This window comes from Pelophylax lessonae, assembly GCF_965119305.1.
Source record: "Pelophylax lessonae genome assembly, chromosome: 4".
NCBI classification, from domain to species: Eukaryota; Metazoa; Chordata; class Amphibia; order Anura; family Ranidae; genus Pelophylax; species Pelophylax lessonae.
The window spans coordinates 76,381,656-76,401,996 of NC_138771.1; the positions used below are offsets into that span (position 1 = coordinate 76,381,656).

General features: G+C 42.8%; 1 protein-coding gene across 1 annotated transcript in view; it reads right to left on the bottom strand.

Annotated features, from left to right (window-relative positions):
• The window catches only part of HOMER2 (homer scaffold protein 2), a 375,844-nt gene that overhangs the window by 137,018 nt on the left and 218,485 nt on the right, over positions 1-20,341 (bottom strand). The gene's annotated exons all lie outside the window — the stretch shown is intronic.

Sequence of the window (20,341 nt, forward strand, 5' to 3'; positions counted from 1 at the left end):
ATTGTACCTGTTTATCTGCAGCACTGTCTTCTCTACATCCTTCTAAAACACACAGATCAAATGCTATTTCTCAACTCTAACAGGCAGGGGACCAGAGATCTGACATCACAGAGAAGGAAGCTGAGTGCAATCATAGACCTGAGTGGAGGGAAGAGACACACCCCACTCTCAGTCTCATATGGAAACATGCACAGCTGAGGCTTTTAATCACCTTCTGTGTGCTGGAGAGAGTGTAGGGCCATCTCCTGGGATTCGGCATTTTGTGATGTCAGCATAACCTGCCAGAAGCGACTCATGTATATATCAGAGGGAAGAGTTGGCAGACAGAAATCAAGCTACCGTAGATGCTTTGGATTGAGGCTAGTACACACTATGTAGGGATATGCTCTGATCATTTTTTGTTTCAGGAGGTAAGACCTTAGATCACACCAGGGCCATCAAAAAGGTATGAGTTTTTCCATTCATACCTGTTGCAGCTGATGGGTCTACTGGGAGGGGAGGAGGGGAGGTGGACAGTAACAAAGTGCACAGCTGCACCTTTGCTGGTACTGGGAGGAAGGTCTTTACCTAAATAAGTGGGCCGCAGGTGCAGACTGACAGCCTAGTGAGCCATCAGTTAAAGTTTATGTCAGTAGAGCTGTTTTTGTTGGGAGCAGGTGCCCACAGAATAATCCCAAACCTCAGGCAGGCCCATCTAAGCCTATGTGCATGTCATACAATGATCGTCTTGGTGCCACTGAAAGTGACAACACATTCCTACCCTGGCAGCCATGCCTTAAGTTGCCAATCCCTGATCGCATTGATATTCAGGACACTCTGGATGTGCAGAAATGTTAATAGAAAGTTATAATACAGGCTGTCATTTTATCTTATAACAAAGTATATAGAATCTATAGAACTCACATTTTTTATTTATTTTTTATCTAGTGCAGAATTCCACAGAAGTAATACATTATGGGGTTCATTTACTAAAACTGGAGGAGCCCTGCAATCAGCTTTTAACTTTAGCTTGTTCAAAAAAGCTTTAAAAAAAAAAAAAAAATGGAAGCTGATCGCTTTCTATACAGAAATGCACCAGATGTTGCACTCTCCAGTTTTAGTAATTCAACCCCCATAAGTCCTATGTTTTCAAACACACAGCGTTGTCTGAATCACACCTAATGAGTACTTTACAGCATCGGCGATACTTTGAAAAGTCAGTGACACACAAGTATCAGAGGAGAGGCCCTTGTCTGTCAGTGTGTGAGCTCAGAAAATGATAGGAATTACAGACGGATTTGCAAGCTTTCATGTCAAATTACAGAGAGGCTTTAATAAGGATGGTACTAGAAGATGACTTCCGATTTGGCAGATTCAGGAAAATCTGGATATCAAGCTGTTATATTAACTGTTAAGATGTGGGGCCTGTTCTTGTAAACGGTGCACACATGCAGAGATCTATGATGTCTTTTAAATGACTGTTGAAGCTTACTTGGAATTGTACAAAACATGGCTCTTTACTGTATATACCCAAAAAATGCCCTTCTTTATGGAAAGATTCCTGCAACCGATACTGGATTAAGGGGCAAAGCCTATTCGCCAAAACACACTTTTACAGACCGTTAAAGTCATCTGCAACATAAGATTTAGGCTGCGTTCTTATGTTTTCTTACGAATTAAAGGAAGCTGGGCCCTAAATATAAATATCTTGAGGTGTCCTGGCACAGGGCAGCATCTGGACCACAAGAGACCATGTGGTTGTGTTAATATATTATAAGCATTGATTTTCCATCGCCTTTTACTGTGCAATAGGAACTATAGCCCCTCCCTTAGATGTAAAAACGCCCTTGTAAAAAAATAAAATCAGCAAAGTTTATAAAAAGTTTCCAGCATTTGTTCTAGAAGTGACCCACCTGACCTGCATATCCCAACCATTTTGTCCCAGAAGTGTCCTTAGAATACAGTGCATTCACAGCTCTTCACTTTTTCCATATTGTTATGTCACAGCCTTATTCCAAAATTGATAAAATTCATTATTGTCCTAAAAATTCTACAAACAATACCCCATAATGACAACGTGAAAGAAGTCTGTTTGAAATCTTTGCAAATTTATTTTAAAAAAAAATCCCATGTACATATGTATTCACAGCCTTTGCGCAATACTTTGTTGAAACACCTTTGGCACCAAAAACAGCCTCAGATATTTTTGATTATGATGCTACAAGCTTGGCACACCTGTTTTTGGACATTTTCTCCCATTTTTCTTTGCAGGACCTCTCAAGCTGGATGGGGAGCATCGGTGCACAGCCATGTTTAGATCTCTCCGGAGATGTTGAATCAGGTTCAATTCTGGGCTCTGGCTGGGCCACTCAAGGACATCCACAGAGTGGTCCCGTAGTCACTCCTTTGTTACCTTGGCTGCGTGCTTAGGGTCATTGTCCTGTTGGAAGAGGAACCTTTGCCACAGTCTGAGGTCCAAAGCTCTCTGGAGCAGGTTTTCATCAGGAATGTCTCTGTACATTGCTGTATTCATCTTTCCTTCAAACCTGACTAGTCTCCCAGTTCATGCTGCTGAATAACATCCCCGCAGTATGATGCTGCCACCACCATGCCTCACTGTAGGGATGGTATTGGCCAGGTGATGAGCAGTGCCTGGTTTCTTCTAGACATGGTGACTGCCATTCAGGCCAAAGAGTTCAAAATTTGTTTCATCAGACCAGAGAATTTTGTTTCTCATGATCGGAGAGTCCTTCAGGTGCCTTTTGGCATACTCCAGGTGGGCTGTCATGTGCCTTTTACTGAGGAGTGGCTTCCGTCTGGCCACTCTACCATACAGGCCTAAATGGTAGAGTGCTGCAGAGATAGTTGTTCTTCTGGAAGGTTCTCCTCTCTCCACAGAGAAATGCTGGAGCTCTGTCAGAGTGATCATCAGGTTCTTGGTCACCTCCCTAACTAAAGCCCCGTACACACGATAAGAAATTCGGCCGGGAAATTTCGTCCGACGACCGATCTGACGATTTTCGGCTTGTTAGTATGGTGCTTCCGACAGCCGACTTAGACTTTTCGGCCGAAAAAATCCTGGTGTGCAGGCATTAAAATTTTTGTCCTCCGTCAAAACACGTCCGATTTTCATCTCATTAGTACAGATTTCGATGGGGAAAAATCTTATGAGCAAGACTAGGCATGCTCAGAGACGAAAGAACACATACAAAGCAATTCAACACATGACATCACTTCTAAAGTAGAATTCTGTCGTACGGGAAAATTTGTGTGCAGTCTAGAGCACATTCCAACCAACAGACACCATTCTGGACAAAAGACGGACGACCGGTCGGCGGAAATTCGTAGCGTGTGTACGAGGCTTAAGGCCCACTATAGGAAGAGTCCTGGTGGTTCCAAACTTCTTTCATTTACGGATTATGGGAGCCACTGTGCTCATTGGGACCTTCAATGCTAAAGAATTTTTTCTGTAACCTTCCCCAGATCTGTGCTTTGAGGAGGTCTACAGACAATTCCTTGGACTTCTTGGCTTGGTTTTTGCTCGGACATGCATTGTTAACTATGGGACCTTATATAGACAGGTGTGTGCCTTTTCAAATCATGGCCAATCAATTGCATTTACCACAGGTGGACTCCAATCAAGTTTTAGAAACATGTCAAGGATCCTCAGTGGAAACCAGATGCACTTGAGCTCGATTTTGAGTGTCATGGCAAAGGCTGCGAATACTTATGTCCATATTTAATTTTTTATTTTTTAATAAAATTGCAAAGATTTCAAACAAACTTGTCATTATGGGGTATTGTTTGTAGAATTTTGAGGAAACTAGTGAATTTAATCCATTTTACTATAAGACTACCATAACAAAACATGGAAAAAGTGTCATACAAGGGGAAAAGAAAAGAATGACCCTCTTAAAATAAATCACATTTTGTTGCTTTGCAGCCTGAAATGAAGACAGACATAGTTTTAGTTGTAACCAGCGTTTTTTACTCAGTGTAACTTATAACAACATGCAAGTGAAATATAACATTAACATGAAGAAAAAAAAAAGAAAAAAAAAATTTCAAGTCTCAAAAACAGAATCACTGTGGGAAAAAGGATCATCCCCTTGTGTCAGTATTTTGTTGAACTACCTTTTGCTTCAAAAATTAGCAGTTGTATGAGTGTCGCGGAGTACCAGAGGGTAAGAAAGTAGAATTAGGAAGCTAGAAAACAGCCACACAGGACAGACTTAAATTACTGAATCCCCATTAGAATTAGATTAGTAGGTACAATGCCCGGCGGGTGTGGAGATGCGATTCGGTGTACATCTTGTGGCATGTATACATTCCTCGATCATGCGATCAAGGGCAAATACAGCTGCACAAAATGAAAGCACTTTGCTTCCCTGGAAGCTCAGGTCCTGAATCTAGGAAAGCAGCTGACAACACTGAGAAGACTCTCCATACTGAAGGAGAGCTGGGATCATACCCGACAGGTGCAGGTCGGGACCTGCACAGAGGAGGGAGGAGAAACAGGGGTGCAGGCATCAGAGCAGAGTAGATGGGTGACAGTTAGGAGGGGAAGAAGGGAACAAGGCAAGGAGGCCGATCCTGGGCTGGACCACCCCAATAAATACGCCGCATTGCGTGATGTTGGGGAAACCAGTCAGGGACCAGCATTGCTGGAGCAGAGCGACGCCCCTAGCTGCCAGGGGAAGAACTCCTCCAGTGAGGCCGGGAGAAAGGGAAAGGAAAGACAGGTGCTGGTGGTAGGGGACTCAATCATTAGAAGGACAGACAGGGCAATCTGTCACAAAGACTGTGAGCGCCGAACTGTCTGTTGTTTACCGGGCACTTGTGTTCGGCACATCACGGATCGGGTGGACAGATTACTGGGTGGGGCTGGGAAAGACCCAGCTGTCATGGTACACGTGGGTACCAATGACATAGGCAGAGGGAGATGGAAAGTCCTAAATGATTTCAGGGACTTGGGAGCTAAGCTGAGGACCAGGACCTCCAAGGTAGTATTTTCAGTAATACTACCTATACCACGAGCCACACCAGAAAGGCAGCGGGAGATTAGGGAAGTTAACAAGTGGCTGAGGAGCTGGTGTAGTAAGTAGGGTTTCGGGTTCCTGGAGAACTGAGCCGACTTCTCAGTCGGCCACCGGCTCTTTGGCAGGGACAGATTGCACCTAAATGGGGAGGGTGCAGCCGTACTGGGTGAGATGATGGCCAAAAGGTTAGAGGGGCTTTTAAACTAGGTGATGGGGGGTAGGGTACAGATGTAGAATTAGCCAGCGGGGAGCAAGATTCAGAGGGCACAAATGGGGACATTAGAGGTAGGGTGTTCAGAGTTCCCAAATCCAAGCTGGGTATGGGGAAAAATCACAAGAGCAGCCTAAAAACAATATCAAATAAGGATATGGTATGCATCCGGTCAAAATTACGAGGTTTGTATACCAATGCCAGAAGCCTGGCTAACAAGATGGGAGAGCTGCAGCTGCTGATGTATGAGGAGGACTTAGATTTTGTGGGGATAACAGAGACTTGGTTTGACAACTCTCATGATTGGATGGCAACCATTCAGGGGTATTCCCTTTATCCCAGAGATAGAGAAGGTAAAAAAGGGGGAGGGGTATGTCTGTATATTAAGAACAGTGTACAGGTAAAAATGAGGGATGATAATAATGGAGCTAAGGACGAGGCAGAATCCCTATGGGTAGAACTTCAAAGGGAAGGCACTATGGGGAAGGTAATATTGGGCGTATGCTATAGGCCCCCCAACCAGAGGGAGGAGGGTGGAGGCGGACCTCCTTTCACAGATAGGATTGGAAGCAAGGATGGGAAATGTCATTATAATGGGGGACTTTATTTATCCAGATATAGACTGGGCAGAAGGAATTGCGCATTCAGCTAAGGCTCGGCAGTTCCTAAATGTTTTGCAGGACAGTTTTTTGGGTCAGATGGTGAATGCACCGACAAGAAACAATGTGGTACTTGACCTACTAATTACCAACAATACAGACCTGCTCACGGATCTAGAAATACAGGGCAACTTAGGAAACAGTGACCATAGGCCAATTAGTTTCAGTATTAATCATAGTAATAGGAAACACAAGGGTAACATAAGGACACTGAATTTCAAAAGAGCCAATTTCCCAAAACTGCGCTCTTTGTTGGAAAATATCAAATGGGATAGAACCCTGGGAACAAAGAACACGGAGGAAAAATGGGAGTGCTTCAAGAGCATACTAAACAAAGGGATTGGCCAGTGCATTCAAAGGGAAATAAATTTAAAAGAGCAAAACTAAACCCTAGGTGGCTAAACTCCAACATAAAAATGCATATTAATACTAAAGAAAAGGCCTTCAAAAAATACAAGGCTGAGGGGTCATTGGCAGCATTCAAGCATTACAAAGAGTGCAATAAGAAATGTAAAGGCAAAATCAAGGCGGCTAAAATAGAACACGAGAGACATATACCGGAAGAGAGTTAAAAGAACCCCAAGAAATTCTTTAAGTATATAAACAGTATGAAAGCGAGGCCAGAACACATTGGCCCCATAAAAGACGACGAAGGAAATCTGGCCACAGAGGACAGAGAGGAAGCTAAAGTGTTAAATCATTTCTTCTCTTCAGTCTTCACAAAAGAATTCGGGGGCTACACTAACCCAGCTTGTAATGATAAATTAAATAATACACCTCAGGAAGTACCGCCATGGCTAACAGAGGATAGACTTAGAACTATACCAACGAAACATTTAACATAAATAAATCACCAGGACCGGATGGCTTGCACCCGAGGGTTCTTAAAGAGCTCAGCCAGGTGATTGCCAGACCATTATTCTTGATCTTTAAGGATAGTCTACAGACAGGTATAGTGCCAGCTGATTGGAAAAAAGCCAACATGGTACCAATATTTAAAGAAGGGCCAAGATATATCCCGGGTAACTATAGGCCGGTCAGCCTAACATCAGTAGTCTGCAAGATTTTGGAGGGGATGTTAAGGGACCACATACAAGACTTTAGTAATGAAAACGGTATTAGTAGTAATCAGCATGGATTCATGAAAATCGTTCTTGCCAGACCAATCCATTAACCTTCTACGATGAAGTGAGCTGCCACCTAGATAAAGGAAAGCCTGTGGATGTGGTGTATCTGGACTTTGCAAAGGCATTTGACACCGTTCCCCACAAACGCTTACTGTACAAACTAAGGAAGGTAGGTCTGGACCATAGGGTGAGTACCTGGATAGAAAACTGGCTCCAGGGGAGAGTCCAGAGGGTGGTGATTAATGGGGAGTATTCGGATTGGGCTGGTGTGAAATTGGGGTCCCCCAAGGTTCTGTCCTGGGACCAATCCTGTTTAATTTATTCATAAATGATCTAGAGGAGGGGATATCTAGCACAATCTCGGTATTTGTGGATGATACTAAACTAAGCATGCCAATATCTTCTATGCAGGATATGGAAACCTTACAAGCGGACCTAAACAAAATAATGGGGTGGGCAACTACATGGCAGATGAGGTTTAATGTTGAAAAATGTAAAGTAATGCACCTGGGCAGAAACCAGAAAGCAAGCTACTCACTAGGGGGGGGGGGGACTCTGGGCGAGTCTAGGATGGAAAATGACCTGGGGGGTACTGGTAGACAACAGGCTTGGCAGTGGCATGCAATGCCAAGCCGCTGCAAGCAAAGCCAACAGAATACTGGGATGTATAAAAAAGGGGATTCACTCCAGAAATAAAGAGATTATTCTCCCACTCTACAAGACTCTGGTCCAGTTCTGGGCACCGGTCCTCAGGAAGGATGTGCTGGAACTGGAGAGAGTTCAGAGAAGGGCAACAAAAATATTTAGGGGAATGGAGGACATCAGCTATGAGGAAAGACTACAAGCACTGAACGTATTCTCTCTGGAGAAGAGACGCTTGAGGGGGGATATGATATCAATGTACAAATACTGTACTGGTGAGGACCCTAGCATAAGGAACAAACTTTTCAGAGAAAGGGAATACAATAAGACACGTGGCCACTCACTAAAACTAGAGGAAAAATGTTTCAACCTTAAAATACGTAAGGGGTTCTTCACTGGCAGAGCAGTAAGGATATGGAATTCGCTTCCACAAGCAGTCGTATCAGCAGGGAGCATCAATAGTTTCAAAAAACGATTATATGGGCACCTTAAAGACCACAACATACAGGGGTATACAATTTACGGTTAACAGCAAACGCACACATCATAGGTTGAACTGGATGGACTGGTGTTTTTTCAACCTCACAAACTATGTAACCTTAAGAATGTACAGTACTTCTGCACAGTGCATCTCCTCAACAAATTTGGATCCTCTGCAATCCCAAGAAGTGAGGCCTAGTGATATCACTGATGCCTACAGAAAGTGGGGAGAAGCTAGATAGAAGATACGATTTTTTTTTTAATTTTCTACCATTTTTTTTTGTAAACATTTTTACCTATTTGGGATGTGGGGAAAGGGCTGTAGGATAAAGTCCGATTTAAGCAGATCTGTCCTGTTCATTTCCTCTCATTGTTTTCAGAACTACAGTTGTCAGTAATTCAGCTAGTTTGGAAAGGATGGTAAATATTTGATACAAAAAAAAACGGTATTAGCATTACCGTACTTTATTCGATAAATAGAAATTGTAACAAAATTGAATTTTGTCTAAAAAAATGACCCAATGTCATTACCAGCAGTTTCCTATTCTTGTCATTGGCCTTGATAATAAAAACAATCTTTTCTTCCAGATCGCCAATACATTCATAATGCAGTGCTTGAATCTATTACCATTCCCCTTAGAGAAGTCTTACAAAAGCTCACAGACAAGCAGAGCCTACAGAACAATTTGCTGGAAGCCTAGAAGTGAGAATTGTTCTATTCTGTTTCTCCAACAGTGTATCAATGTGAGGGACTGAGAAGACTTGTGATGAGCACAATGCGAGTTGTCATCGTTTTTGACAAACATCTCATTTATCAGCAGGGACATTTCAATTATTTCAGTCCTGGGCTTTAGAGAATCATTTTCATAAGAAATAAATATTCTTCTCAATACTCGAGCGGCAATGATCTACAACACGAGCCGTCTGATTCAGGAGCAGGCGTACAGATAATTACATGAAAGGAAGCCTTGCCACGGGGTATGAAACATTTAAGTGAAACAACATGAGGACTACATACATTTAATGATGGGTATTCAGCATAACTATGCATACAGTAAAACCAGGAAAATGCTGCCTAACATTTGATCGTCTCTTTCTACAGGGAAGGAACGCAGCGAAAGGCAATATCTGCCAATATGATGTAAAGAACCATGTCATGCTAAAACCTACAGCAACCAAACCCATTTGCATACATCTGTCCTAATTCCATTCCCTAAGGCTGTACTAACCACAGGGGGTCGGTTACCTGGCACCTCCACCATACACAGACATGCCCTGTATTTTTTCCAATGGATACAAGGCATTCTCTGATTGGATGAGAGGGAAAGAAAGGGTGATGATGTCATGATCTCCACTTTGTCCACTTAAAGAACTCCTTGGAAAAAATATGAATGGTTGCAGTGACAAACTAACAACTCTGTGGTCAGTGTGTAGAAGCAAAGGCGCTCAGCACAGACCTAGAAGATAACTGCTATTACTTAGTAGTGCCAACCACCACTACAGCAAAACATCCCCTTCCACAGCAGTCCCTCAGCTATGAAATATGCAAACTTACATTGGTCCAACATTGGACCAATGGCTTTCTCTGATTGGCTAAGGTGGAGGTTGTGATGTCATCATCCACCTTTCCAGGAGAATGCCATTCTGCTTCCACAGACCAGGCTTTAGGTGTATTGAATAAATTAACTGGGAAGGATGTTCATTAACACACTTGCTTACCGGCCACTTATATCCCCCTTCCTGCCCAGGACAATTTTCAGCTTTCAGTGCTGTCGCATTTTGACCGACAATTGCATGCTCATGCAACACTGTACCAAAACGAAATTAAATCATTTATATTTTTTTTCACATAAATAACTTTCTTTGGTGGTATTTAATCACTGCAGCACTGATAGGCGGAACTAACAGGTGATACTGATGATGAGGCACTGATTGGCAGCACTGATGGGCACTGATAGGTGGCACTGGTGGGCACTGACGGGCACTGATAGGTGGCACTAGTTGGCACTGATTAGCAGCACTGGCAGGCACAGATTGGGACTGATGTTACTGTAACAGAAGCTGGTTACCGGCTTCTTCTATTCTCCTAACGCTGATCGTGAAGAGAAAAAAAGCCAATAAGCGGCCTCTGTTTACTTTCATGATCAGCTAACAGCTGGTCATGTGGTAAAGGGCTGCTGTGATTGGCCCCTTTACCCTATTCTGTGCTCACCCAGGTCCAAAGGAATTAACCATCACAGAGCGTGCCGCCCCCAGCACTGGAATGTTTACTGTGCTGGAAGATTGCACATACTCTTTTCCTAGTCTGACCACCTAAGTGGTGATAAAAGTGTTCTTAACCAGGGCTGTATTTCAAAGTGAACTGTAGGCAAAGCAGGAATGTATCAACATACAGTGCCTTGCGAAAGTATTCGGCCCCCTTGAATTTTGCGACCTTTTGCCACATTTCAGGCTTCAAACATAAAGATATAAAACTGTAATTTTTTTGTGAAGAATCAACAACAAGTGGGACACAATCATGAAGTGGAACAAAATTTATTGGATATTTCAAACTTTGTTAACAAATAAATAAGTGAAAAATTGGGCGTGCAAAATTATTCAGCCCCTTTACTTTCAGTGCAGCAAACTCTCTCCAGAAGTTCAGTGAGGATCTCTGAATGATCCAATGTTGACCTAAATGACTAATGATGATAAATAGAATCCACCTGTGTGTAATCAAGTCTCCGTATAAATGCACCTGCACTGTGATAGTCTCAGAGGTCTGTTTAAAGCGCAGAGAGCATCATGAAGAACAACTAACACACCAGGCAGGTCCGAGATACTGTTGTGGAGAAGTTTAAAGCTGGATTTGGATACAAAAAGATTTCCCAAGCTTTAAACATCCCAAGGAGCACTGTGCAAGCCATAATATTGAAATGGAAGGAGTATCAGACAACTGCAAATCTACGAAGACCTGGTCGTCCCTCTAAACTTTCAGCTCATACAAGGAGAAGACTGATCAGAGATGCAGCCAAGAGGCCCATGATCACTCTGGATGAACTGCAGAGATCTACAGCTGAGGTGGGAGACTCTGTCCATAGGACAACAATCAGTCGTATACTGCACAAATCTGGCCTTTATGGAAGAGTGGCAAGAAGAAAGCCATTTCTTAAAGATATCCATAAAAAGTGTCATTTAAAGTTTGCCACAAGCCACCTGGGAGACACACCAACCATGTGGAAGAAGGTGCTCTGGTCAGATGAAACCAAAATCGAACTTTTTGGCAATAATGCAAAACGTTATGTTTGGCGTAAAAGCAACACAGCTCAGTCATCACCCTGAACACGCCATCCCCACTGTCAAACATGGTGGTGGCAGCATCATGGTTTGGGCCTGCTTTTCTTCAGCAGGGACAGGGAAGATGGTTAAAATTGATGGGAAGATGGATGGAGCCAAATACAGGACCATTCTGGAAGAAAACCTGATGGAGCCTGCAAAAGACCTGAGACTGGGACGGAGATTTGTCTTCCAACAAGACAATGATCCAAAACATAAAGCAAAATCTACAATGGAATAGTTCACAAATAAACATATCCAGGTGTTAGAATGGCCAAGTCAAAGTCCAGACCTGAATCCAATCGAGAATCTGTGGAAAGAACTGAAAACTGTTGTTCACAAACGCTCTCCATCCAACCTCACTGAGCTCGAGCTGTTTTGCAAGGAGGAATGGGCAAAAATTTCAGTCTCTCGATGTGCAAAACTGATAGAGACATACCCCAAGCGACTTACATCCGTAATCGCAGCAAAAGGTGGCGCTACAAAGTATTAACTTAAGGGGGCTGAATAATTTTGCACGCCCAATTTTTCAGTTTTTTATTTGTTAAAAAAGTTTGAAATATCCAATAAATTTTCTCCACTTCATGATTGTGTCCCACTTGTTGATTCTTCACAAAAAATTACAGTTTTATATCTTTATGTTTGAAGCCTGAAATATGGCAAAAGGTCGCAAAGTTCAAGGGGGCCAAATACTTTCGCAAGGCACTGTAACAGAGACATAACGTAGGCTGACCATACATTGTACAATTTTCTTACTCAATTTCCTTTAGATTTACCTTCAACTACAGTACAAGGGCCTGCCTGTTTGCATACACATAAAAGTGTTTAGGTTTGACCTCCTATTATATGGTATTGGAAAATCTAAAGGAAAATTGTAAAATGTATGGCCAGCCTTGTTCTTCTTAGTCCTGCAATATATGTGCATATTGTTTTTAACCAAATAATCTCTAGTATAAGTAGTTAAAGCAGAGCTCCACCCAAAAGGAGAAGTTTCGCTTCTTTGCTCCCCCCCCCCCTCCGCTGCCACATTTGGCACCTGTATTTGACAGGTACCCAACCCCATTTCCAGGTGACCTCACCACGGCGAAGCCCCCTGCAGGTTAGCCGCCCTCCTCCTTCCCCTGCCACCGGGCCATTCACAAAGCGAAGTGCGATTCGAGCATGTGCAGTAGGGAACTGGCTGTGAAGCCGCAAGGCTTCACTGCCGGTTTACCTTAGAAGGAACAGCGGCGGCATTCGAGAGGTGATTAAAAAAAATTGTCTGGGGTGCTGACATCGCGAGATCCCTGGACAGGTAAGTGTCCTAATATTAAATGTCAGAAACTACAGTATTTGTAGCTGTTGACTTAATTTTTTGGTGGGGGGGGGGGGGGGGGGCTGGAGCTCTGCTTTAACTTCATTTAACCACCTTCAGACCAAGGCCATCACATGACATCCTGGACTTTGAGTGGAGACACTGTTCAGCCGCTTGATCATTCTTACAGGCGGTGGGGGGGCGGGGGGGCGAGCCGAAGAAGTTACATAGTTGGGGAGGTTGAATAAAGACAATAGTTCATCCAGTACAACCTGTGTAGGTGTGTGTGGCTGTAATCATCTCACATACCCCTGAATGTTCTGATCCTTGAGATGTACGTCTAAGAGTCTTTTGAAAGCAACCATACTTCCCGCAGAAACCACCTCTTACGGTAGAGAATTCCACAATCTTGTAGCCCTAACAGTAAAGAACCCCCCACGTTGCCTAAGGTTAAAACACTTCTCCTCTAATCGCATTGTATGCCCTCTTGTCCTCATGCAATCCCTTCGACTGAACAGCTTTTTTTCTAAGCGGAGATCCCCATTGAGATATTTATAAATTGCTATCATGTCCCCCCCTCAGGCGTCTCTTCTCCAGGGAGAATAAATCAAGCGATTGCAAACGCTCTTCATAGTTAAGGTCCTCCAATGCCCTAATCAGTTTAGTTGCCCTTCTCTGGACTCTCTCCAGCTCCAACACATGCCTCCTGAGGACTGGCAACCAGAACTGGACAGAATACTCCAGAAGGAATCCGCCGATGGCAGAAGTTCACCATAGACCATAATCTCTCCATAAGGAGGACCTGGCATGCCATATTCCTATTACAAGGGATGGTTACATTCCTTGTAATAAGAACAAAAGTAATAATAATAATAAAAAAATAATAATAATAATTTAAAGGGAAAGAATAACAATATATAAAAAAAAAATACAAATTTAAAGCGCTCCCTGCACGCAGAAGTGAATGCATACGTATGTCGTGACCACATATGTAAACAGCATTCAAACCACACATGTAATGTATCCCCACGAAATTTAGAGTGAGAGCAACAATTCTAGCCCAACACCTCCTCTATCTCTAAACTGGTAACGTAAACATTTTTAAAGCGTCGCCTAGTATCAAAGTTTGGCGCGATTCCACTAGCGTGGGAAATTTGAAAGCGTTACATGTTGGTTATCTATTTACTCGACATGACATCATCTTTCACATTATACAAAAAATTGGGCTAACTTTAGTGTTTTGTGCTTTTTTTAAATTCATGAACCTGTTTTTTTTTTTACCGTGTGACATAAAAAGTTGCAACGACCACCATTTTATTCCCTAGTGTCTCTGCTAAAAATAAAAAAAAAACATATATAATGTTTGAGGATTCTGAGTCATTTTCTAGCAAAAAAAAATCATGATTTGTACATGTAGGAGAGGATTGCCGGAATAGGCCCGGTATGGAAGCGGTTAAACAGAAAAAATAGTATCCGTAGAGAGCGTCCAGCGCCTTGGGAGGTGAAAAGCACAGCATTTTGTAGAAAGGAAATGTACAGAGGGGAAAAAAGTCAACTACTGTATTTGGAATAGTAGCATTGAGGCCACAGCCAGCAGACTGGATGCATTCTGAAAACCGGTTTATCTTATAAATACCGACAAACAAGCAAAACCTAATGGAGGCTGTGAAGTCTTCAAATCTCATTATGGAAAAAAAAAAAAAAAAACAGATGCAGAAGCATAAAAAAAAAGAAAAAAAAAAAAGAACACAAACATAAAGGACATTAGGAACTAGGATGCGCTGTAGAGATAACAGAATGGGATTCTAGTCGGTAAACAAACTTTACTCGCACAGAGTAGGTGGGCCTCCTGCCGTCACTTATGGTTGCTATAGCAACACCTGAAAACAAGGTACGTATCGTAAGTCAACGCCATTTGTTTGGTAACTGGGTCTGGATTTTCAGCTTTAACAGCTATGGCCCAATATTACAAGTCTTCTCATAAATCCTCTGTACATGGTTTGCATTAAGATGCGGAAACCAGCCCAGTGCTGCTAATGTTTAATCTGTAGAATTACCGGAGCTGCAGAGGTCAGTCTGCGAGCAAAAGGCCTGTACACACATACGGTTTTATAAATACATTCACGCTGATTGTGCCCTGGGGTTAAGCAATAACAACAGCAATTAGGCACGGACTGGAGGTTTTATTGAAAATCTATGGAAATGCTTGAAGTGACTTCAACAGCTTGTGACTGAAACAGACTTGTTTATGTCTCCGCTTCTCCATAGCTTACATCGCGGCCTTACAAGTTGTCTCATCCATAACGGCACAGGAAAACTGGTGGCCCCTATAGCAACCAGTCAGTCCAAAACTTTCATTCTGATGTTTAAAAAATAAAAATGAAAAGAAGGTTTCCTTTAACCTACCATGGGTTTTTAACCACTTGCCGACTGCCCACCGCATACAGGCGGTCCCCGGGTTACAAACATCCGACTTACAAACAACTACTTCCAAACGGAGAGAGACAACAGGAAGTGAGAGGAAATCTACCTCTAGGAAGGGAAATTCACTCCTGTAAGAGTTATCATGGGAAAAAGGTGTCACCACTGAAGCTTTATCACTAATCCTTGTTTCCACAACAACCCAAAATGTTCAAAATCCAGTTGTCATAGGGACAGAAAGTGAGGTGAAATCTTCTGAACAGGGGTGCGGACAACAAAACAAATGGTATAGGGATGTTAACCCTTTCCTTAGGCTATCTAAAAAAACGTAAAAATTATTCTTTTGGCTGGAGCTAAACTTAAAAAAATGTACCTGTTCCGACTTACAAATTCGACTTAAAGAGGAGTTCCGGCCTATTTTGCAACTTCAGTGATTCCTGGAGTGCTCACTATGCTGATCAACAATTGGGCTTGTTCATTTTTCTTTCGTTAGTCCCTTACCTTATTTTCAGGGCATTTTTGATTGTACTTCCTCCTTCTCCCCCCTCTGTGGCCACGGCCACAGACATCACTTCCGCCTTTGCATTGCATCCTGGGAGCTGTTTGTCATCACTCCCAGGAGGCTGGAATCAGGAAGACCTCCCAGAACACTCCCTGGAATCAGGAAGGACACAGCAGATTACACTGCGGCGTCAAATGCCCACGTCTAAGATGGCTGCGCCCATACAGCGTTTTTAAAAGTAAGGATTTGACTAAAATCCAATACTGTACACCTTGTAAGTATGAGAATAGCAATTCTGTAAAGGGCGATGGATTAGTATTATAGGGGTATTTTTAGTTAAAAAGGGTATTTGAGGCCAGAACTCCACTTTAAGAACAAACCTACAGTCCCTATCTTGTTTGTAACCCGGGACCGCCTGTATATACAGCGGCAGGCTGGCTCGGCTGAGCAAATCGCCGTACCTGTACAGAAATCCGCAGGAGCGCTCTCGCGCCCCACTAGGCAACGGTAATGCCGATGCACGGGACCGGCAGCACCGATTGCCACTGGCCATCCACGATCGCTCCGCACTGAGAGAAGGCGGTCAGCTGTTAGAAAAACACAGTAGACCGTTGTTCTCTCTGAAATGATCACAGAGCGCCTGTGATCCTTCTATAAAGAAACACAGGTCTTTATGATCATTTCACGAGCCCATCCCCCATACAGTTAAAAAACACACCCCTAGGCTCACAATTAACCCTTTGAGCACCCCTAGGTTAACCCCTTCCCTGCCGGTGTCATTATTACAGTAACAGTGCATATTTTTAGCACGCATTACTGTAGTAATGTCACTGGTACCCCCAAAAGTGTCAAAAATGTCAGGCGTCCGATCTGTCTGCCGCAATGTCACAGTCCTGCTAAAAATCGCAGATCCCCATTATTATTAAAAAAATAAATAAATAGAAATGAAAAAAATCTTTCCCCTAGTTTGTAGACGCGATAACTTTTGGGCAAACCAATAACAGGCTTATTGGGATTTTTTTTTTTAACCAAAAATATGTAGCAGAATACAAATTGGCCTAAAAGGATGAAAAAAATTGGTTTTTAAATGTTTTTTGGGAATGTTATATTGCAGAAAGTGAAATATATATATATATATTTTTTTTTTCAGAAATGTTTTTTGTTTATAGCGCAAAAGATAATAAAAAAAAAAATCACACAGGTGATCAAATACCACCAAAAGTAAGCTCTATTTATGGGAAAAAAAAAGACATCAATTTTATTTAGGTAGGTACAGCGTCGCACGAGCACGCAATCGTTTGCTAAAATAACGCAGTGCGGAATCGCAAAAAATGGCATGGTCATTGAGGGGACAAATCCTTCCGGTCCAGAAGTGGTTAATAAGTATTTGTTAAACTCTATCTTTAAGAAAAGTAAAAAATCCTCCTTTGAAGTGGGGCTCCTCCTATACTGCAACAGTTTTATTTATCCTCTCCCCCTGGCAGCCAGTACTCTCCTCTATTCTATGGCCTGCGGGTAAATTGCCCCCCAACGAGGACGATGGTGTGCATCTAAACTCAGGTGGAATGACTAGTTTGGTGGACCTAGAAAAGACTAGTATTTATTTAAGTGTCACCACAGAGTGGCACTGTGGACACTAACATATAGATCTGTGCTTCATCCTAATTTGGACTATTGTCAAAAATTACGTAGGAAAATTGACTTTAATGGCACAACACAACCTAACACAAGGCTACAATGAGTTAAAAATATACATTTAAAAATACAATTGGTTACAAAATAAATACAAAACATTAATAACCAAAGTGGACCAGTGTGCTAAGCATTGGATACAAATGCCCCAAAACTATTGTAAACCCGGGTCCCTTAGCCAGAGACTTCCTATATTCCAACATAGGTGGCCACGTGTCCCATATTGCAGTACAGTCAGCCCGAAATGTTTTGCGCCACTTCTGCACTTCTTCAGGAGCTCAGTACCAAAGATACAATTTCTAAAAACTAGTGAGAATTGGGGGTTCCTATTTATTCCAAAGGTTTGTTTTAACAGATATTGATAGTCTTTTCATAAGTGTATTAAATCAATCGTCGAGTCTCAATCGTCTACTCAGAGTTCCAATAGTATATGTATTTAAAAGCTTACACCAGTCCTCATTTGAAAGATGTAATCACAAAGGATGGGTTTCCCGACCGGGAGTATTTCCTAAGTGGGTGTATATCTGTTTCCATAGACCTCCCCACCCAACAGGTAGCTTTTCTATGGTACTCCCGTGGGATGCGTCTAATTGCTCCCGCTAGTATATAATAGTTCCCGCTAGTATCTTAAGGTCCGCTGAGGGGTCCACTTGGCGAACCTTAAGATACTGGCAAGAACTTTTCAAGAAACATACATTCCACATTATTAACTATGCTAGCAAAAATTAGTGTGTGCTGTAAATTGCCTTCAGCATTGTTCTGGTTTCTTATTCCTGGAGGTGGCCATTTTGCTAAAGCCCAAAGCCCAAATCTTTAGTCTGTCAGCAGATGGGCTTCTAAAACTCAGTACAGTGCCTAAAAATAGAGAACAACAGAGCATGTGAAGAGCACAGTGAGACAGTGTATTACATAGTAACATAGTAGTTAAGGTTGAATAAAGACAATAGTCCATCCAGTTCAACCTGTGTAGGTGTGTGTGGACGTATTCACTTCCCATACCCCCGAATGTTTTTATCCTTGAGATGTACGTCCAAGAGTCTTTTAAAAGTAGCCATACTCCCCGCAGTAACTACCATTTGTGGTAGAGAATTCCACTTCAAGTCTTGTAGCCATTACTGTAAAGAACCCCCTGCATAGTCTGAGGTTAAATCGCTTCTCCTCTAATCGCATTGTATGTCCTCGTGTCTTCATACATTCTTTGCGACTGAATATTTTTTTCTCTATGTTAATATCACCATTGAGGTATTTATAAATTGCTATCATGTCCCCTCTCAGGCATCTCTTCTCCAGGGAGAATAAACCAAGCGCTTGTAAGCGCTCTTCATAATTTAGGTCCTCCAATCCCCTAATCCGTTTAGTTGCCCTTCTCTGGACTCTTTCCAGCTCCAACACATCCCTTCTGAGGATTGGCGACCAGAACTGGACAGAATACTCCAGATGCGGTCGGATCAGAGTTTTATACAGTGGCTGGATTATAGTTTTATCTCTGGATTACATCCCCTTGCTTATGCATGCTAATATTCTGCCGGCTTTGGCAGCTGCAGCTTGATATTGCATGCTATTGCTAAGTCTATCTTCTACTAAGACTCCCAGATCTTTCTCCATTTTCGATTCCCCCAGAGGTTCCCCCCCCCCCCCAAAGTGTATTGTGGTTTTATGTTTTTCTGTTCAAACGGTTTTTATTAAGGCAGAAGGAATGTAGTACAAAACAATACCAATAGGTAACAGTGGTGCATAACAGATGAATACACGTCAAAATGACATCATGAACAGCAAGTAGTAGCATAACAATCAGGTTAAGGAATAGGAAAGGGGCAAGCTGGGCGCCCGGAATACAGGTACAAGGGATAAACACAGTGCACAGGGGCGGCTGGGGGTAGGGCAAAAAGGGAGGCCGTAGTGGTTTTATGTTTTTTGTCCAAATTTGCAAATTTTTACACTTCTCCACATTAAATCTCATTTGCCATGTAGTTGCCCACTCTGCGATTTTTTTTTCAGGTCATTCTGTAGAATTCCTGCCTCACTATGTGTATTACTGGATTTTAAACAGTACAGGCACTTATTTTTAAGCTATACCTGCAAAAGGTGCCAGCCTGAAGTAATCTAGGAGTACTTTATTTTCTCACTAAAGTTCCACGGTAAACTGGAACTTTAGTCAGAAAATGAAGTCCTGCTAGATCACTTCATTTTACAGGTATAGCTATGTAAAACATTAAAAATAAGTGTGAAAAATACAGTAATACACAGTCTCATCCTGCTCTGCACATGCTCAGTTGCTCTCCTATTTTAGGCATTTTTAGGCACTGCTGAGTTTGTAGAGGCCGATCTGCTGACAGCTCTAAAGTAATTGTAAAGTCTCTTTTTCCTCTTCGCTGCTCCTAGCCCCTCCCCCCATCAAGTGCCCTCACATCAAGCAGCTTGCTATGGGGGCACCCGAGCCATTCAGACACGGAGCTGCCATTCGGCCCTGTCCCCTCTACTAATTGGCTAACTGACTTTGATTGACAGCCACGGGAGCCAACCGCTCTGTTTAACCGCTTCCGGATCGCCCGCCGCAGTTATACTGCAGTAGGGAGACCCTCCTGTGCGAACCGAAGTAGGTATACCTCAGTTGCGTGCCAGCAGCTAGGGGCCGGGGGCGCGCTCCCACCACCACACATCAGCGGGGACTCCGATGCATGGGGCAGGCGGCTCCAATTGCCGCCTGACACCCGCGTTCGCTCCCCGCTGAGAGAGAACGGACAGCTGTTAAAAACACAGTTGACTGTTCTCTCTGGAATGATCACAGAGCTCCTGTGATCCTGCTATGTAGGATCACAGGTCTCTGTGATCATGTAACAAGCCCAGCCCCCATACAGTTAGAAACACGCCCCTAGGTACACATTTAACCCCTTGATCACTTACTGTATTAACCCCTTCCCTGCCAGTGTCATTATTACAGTAACAATGCATAGTTTTAGACATTGCGGCGGACAGATTG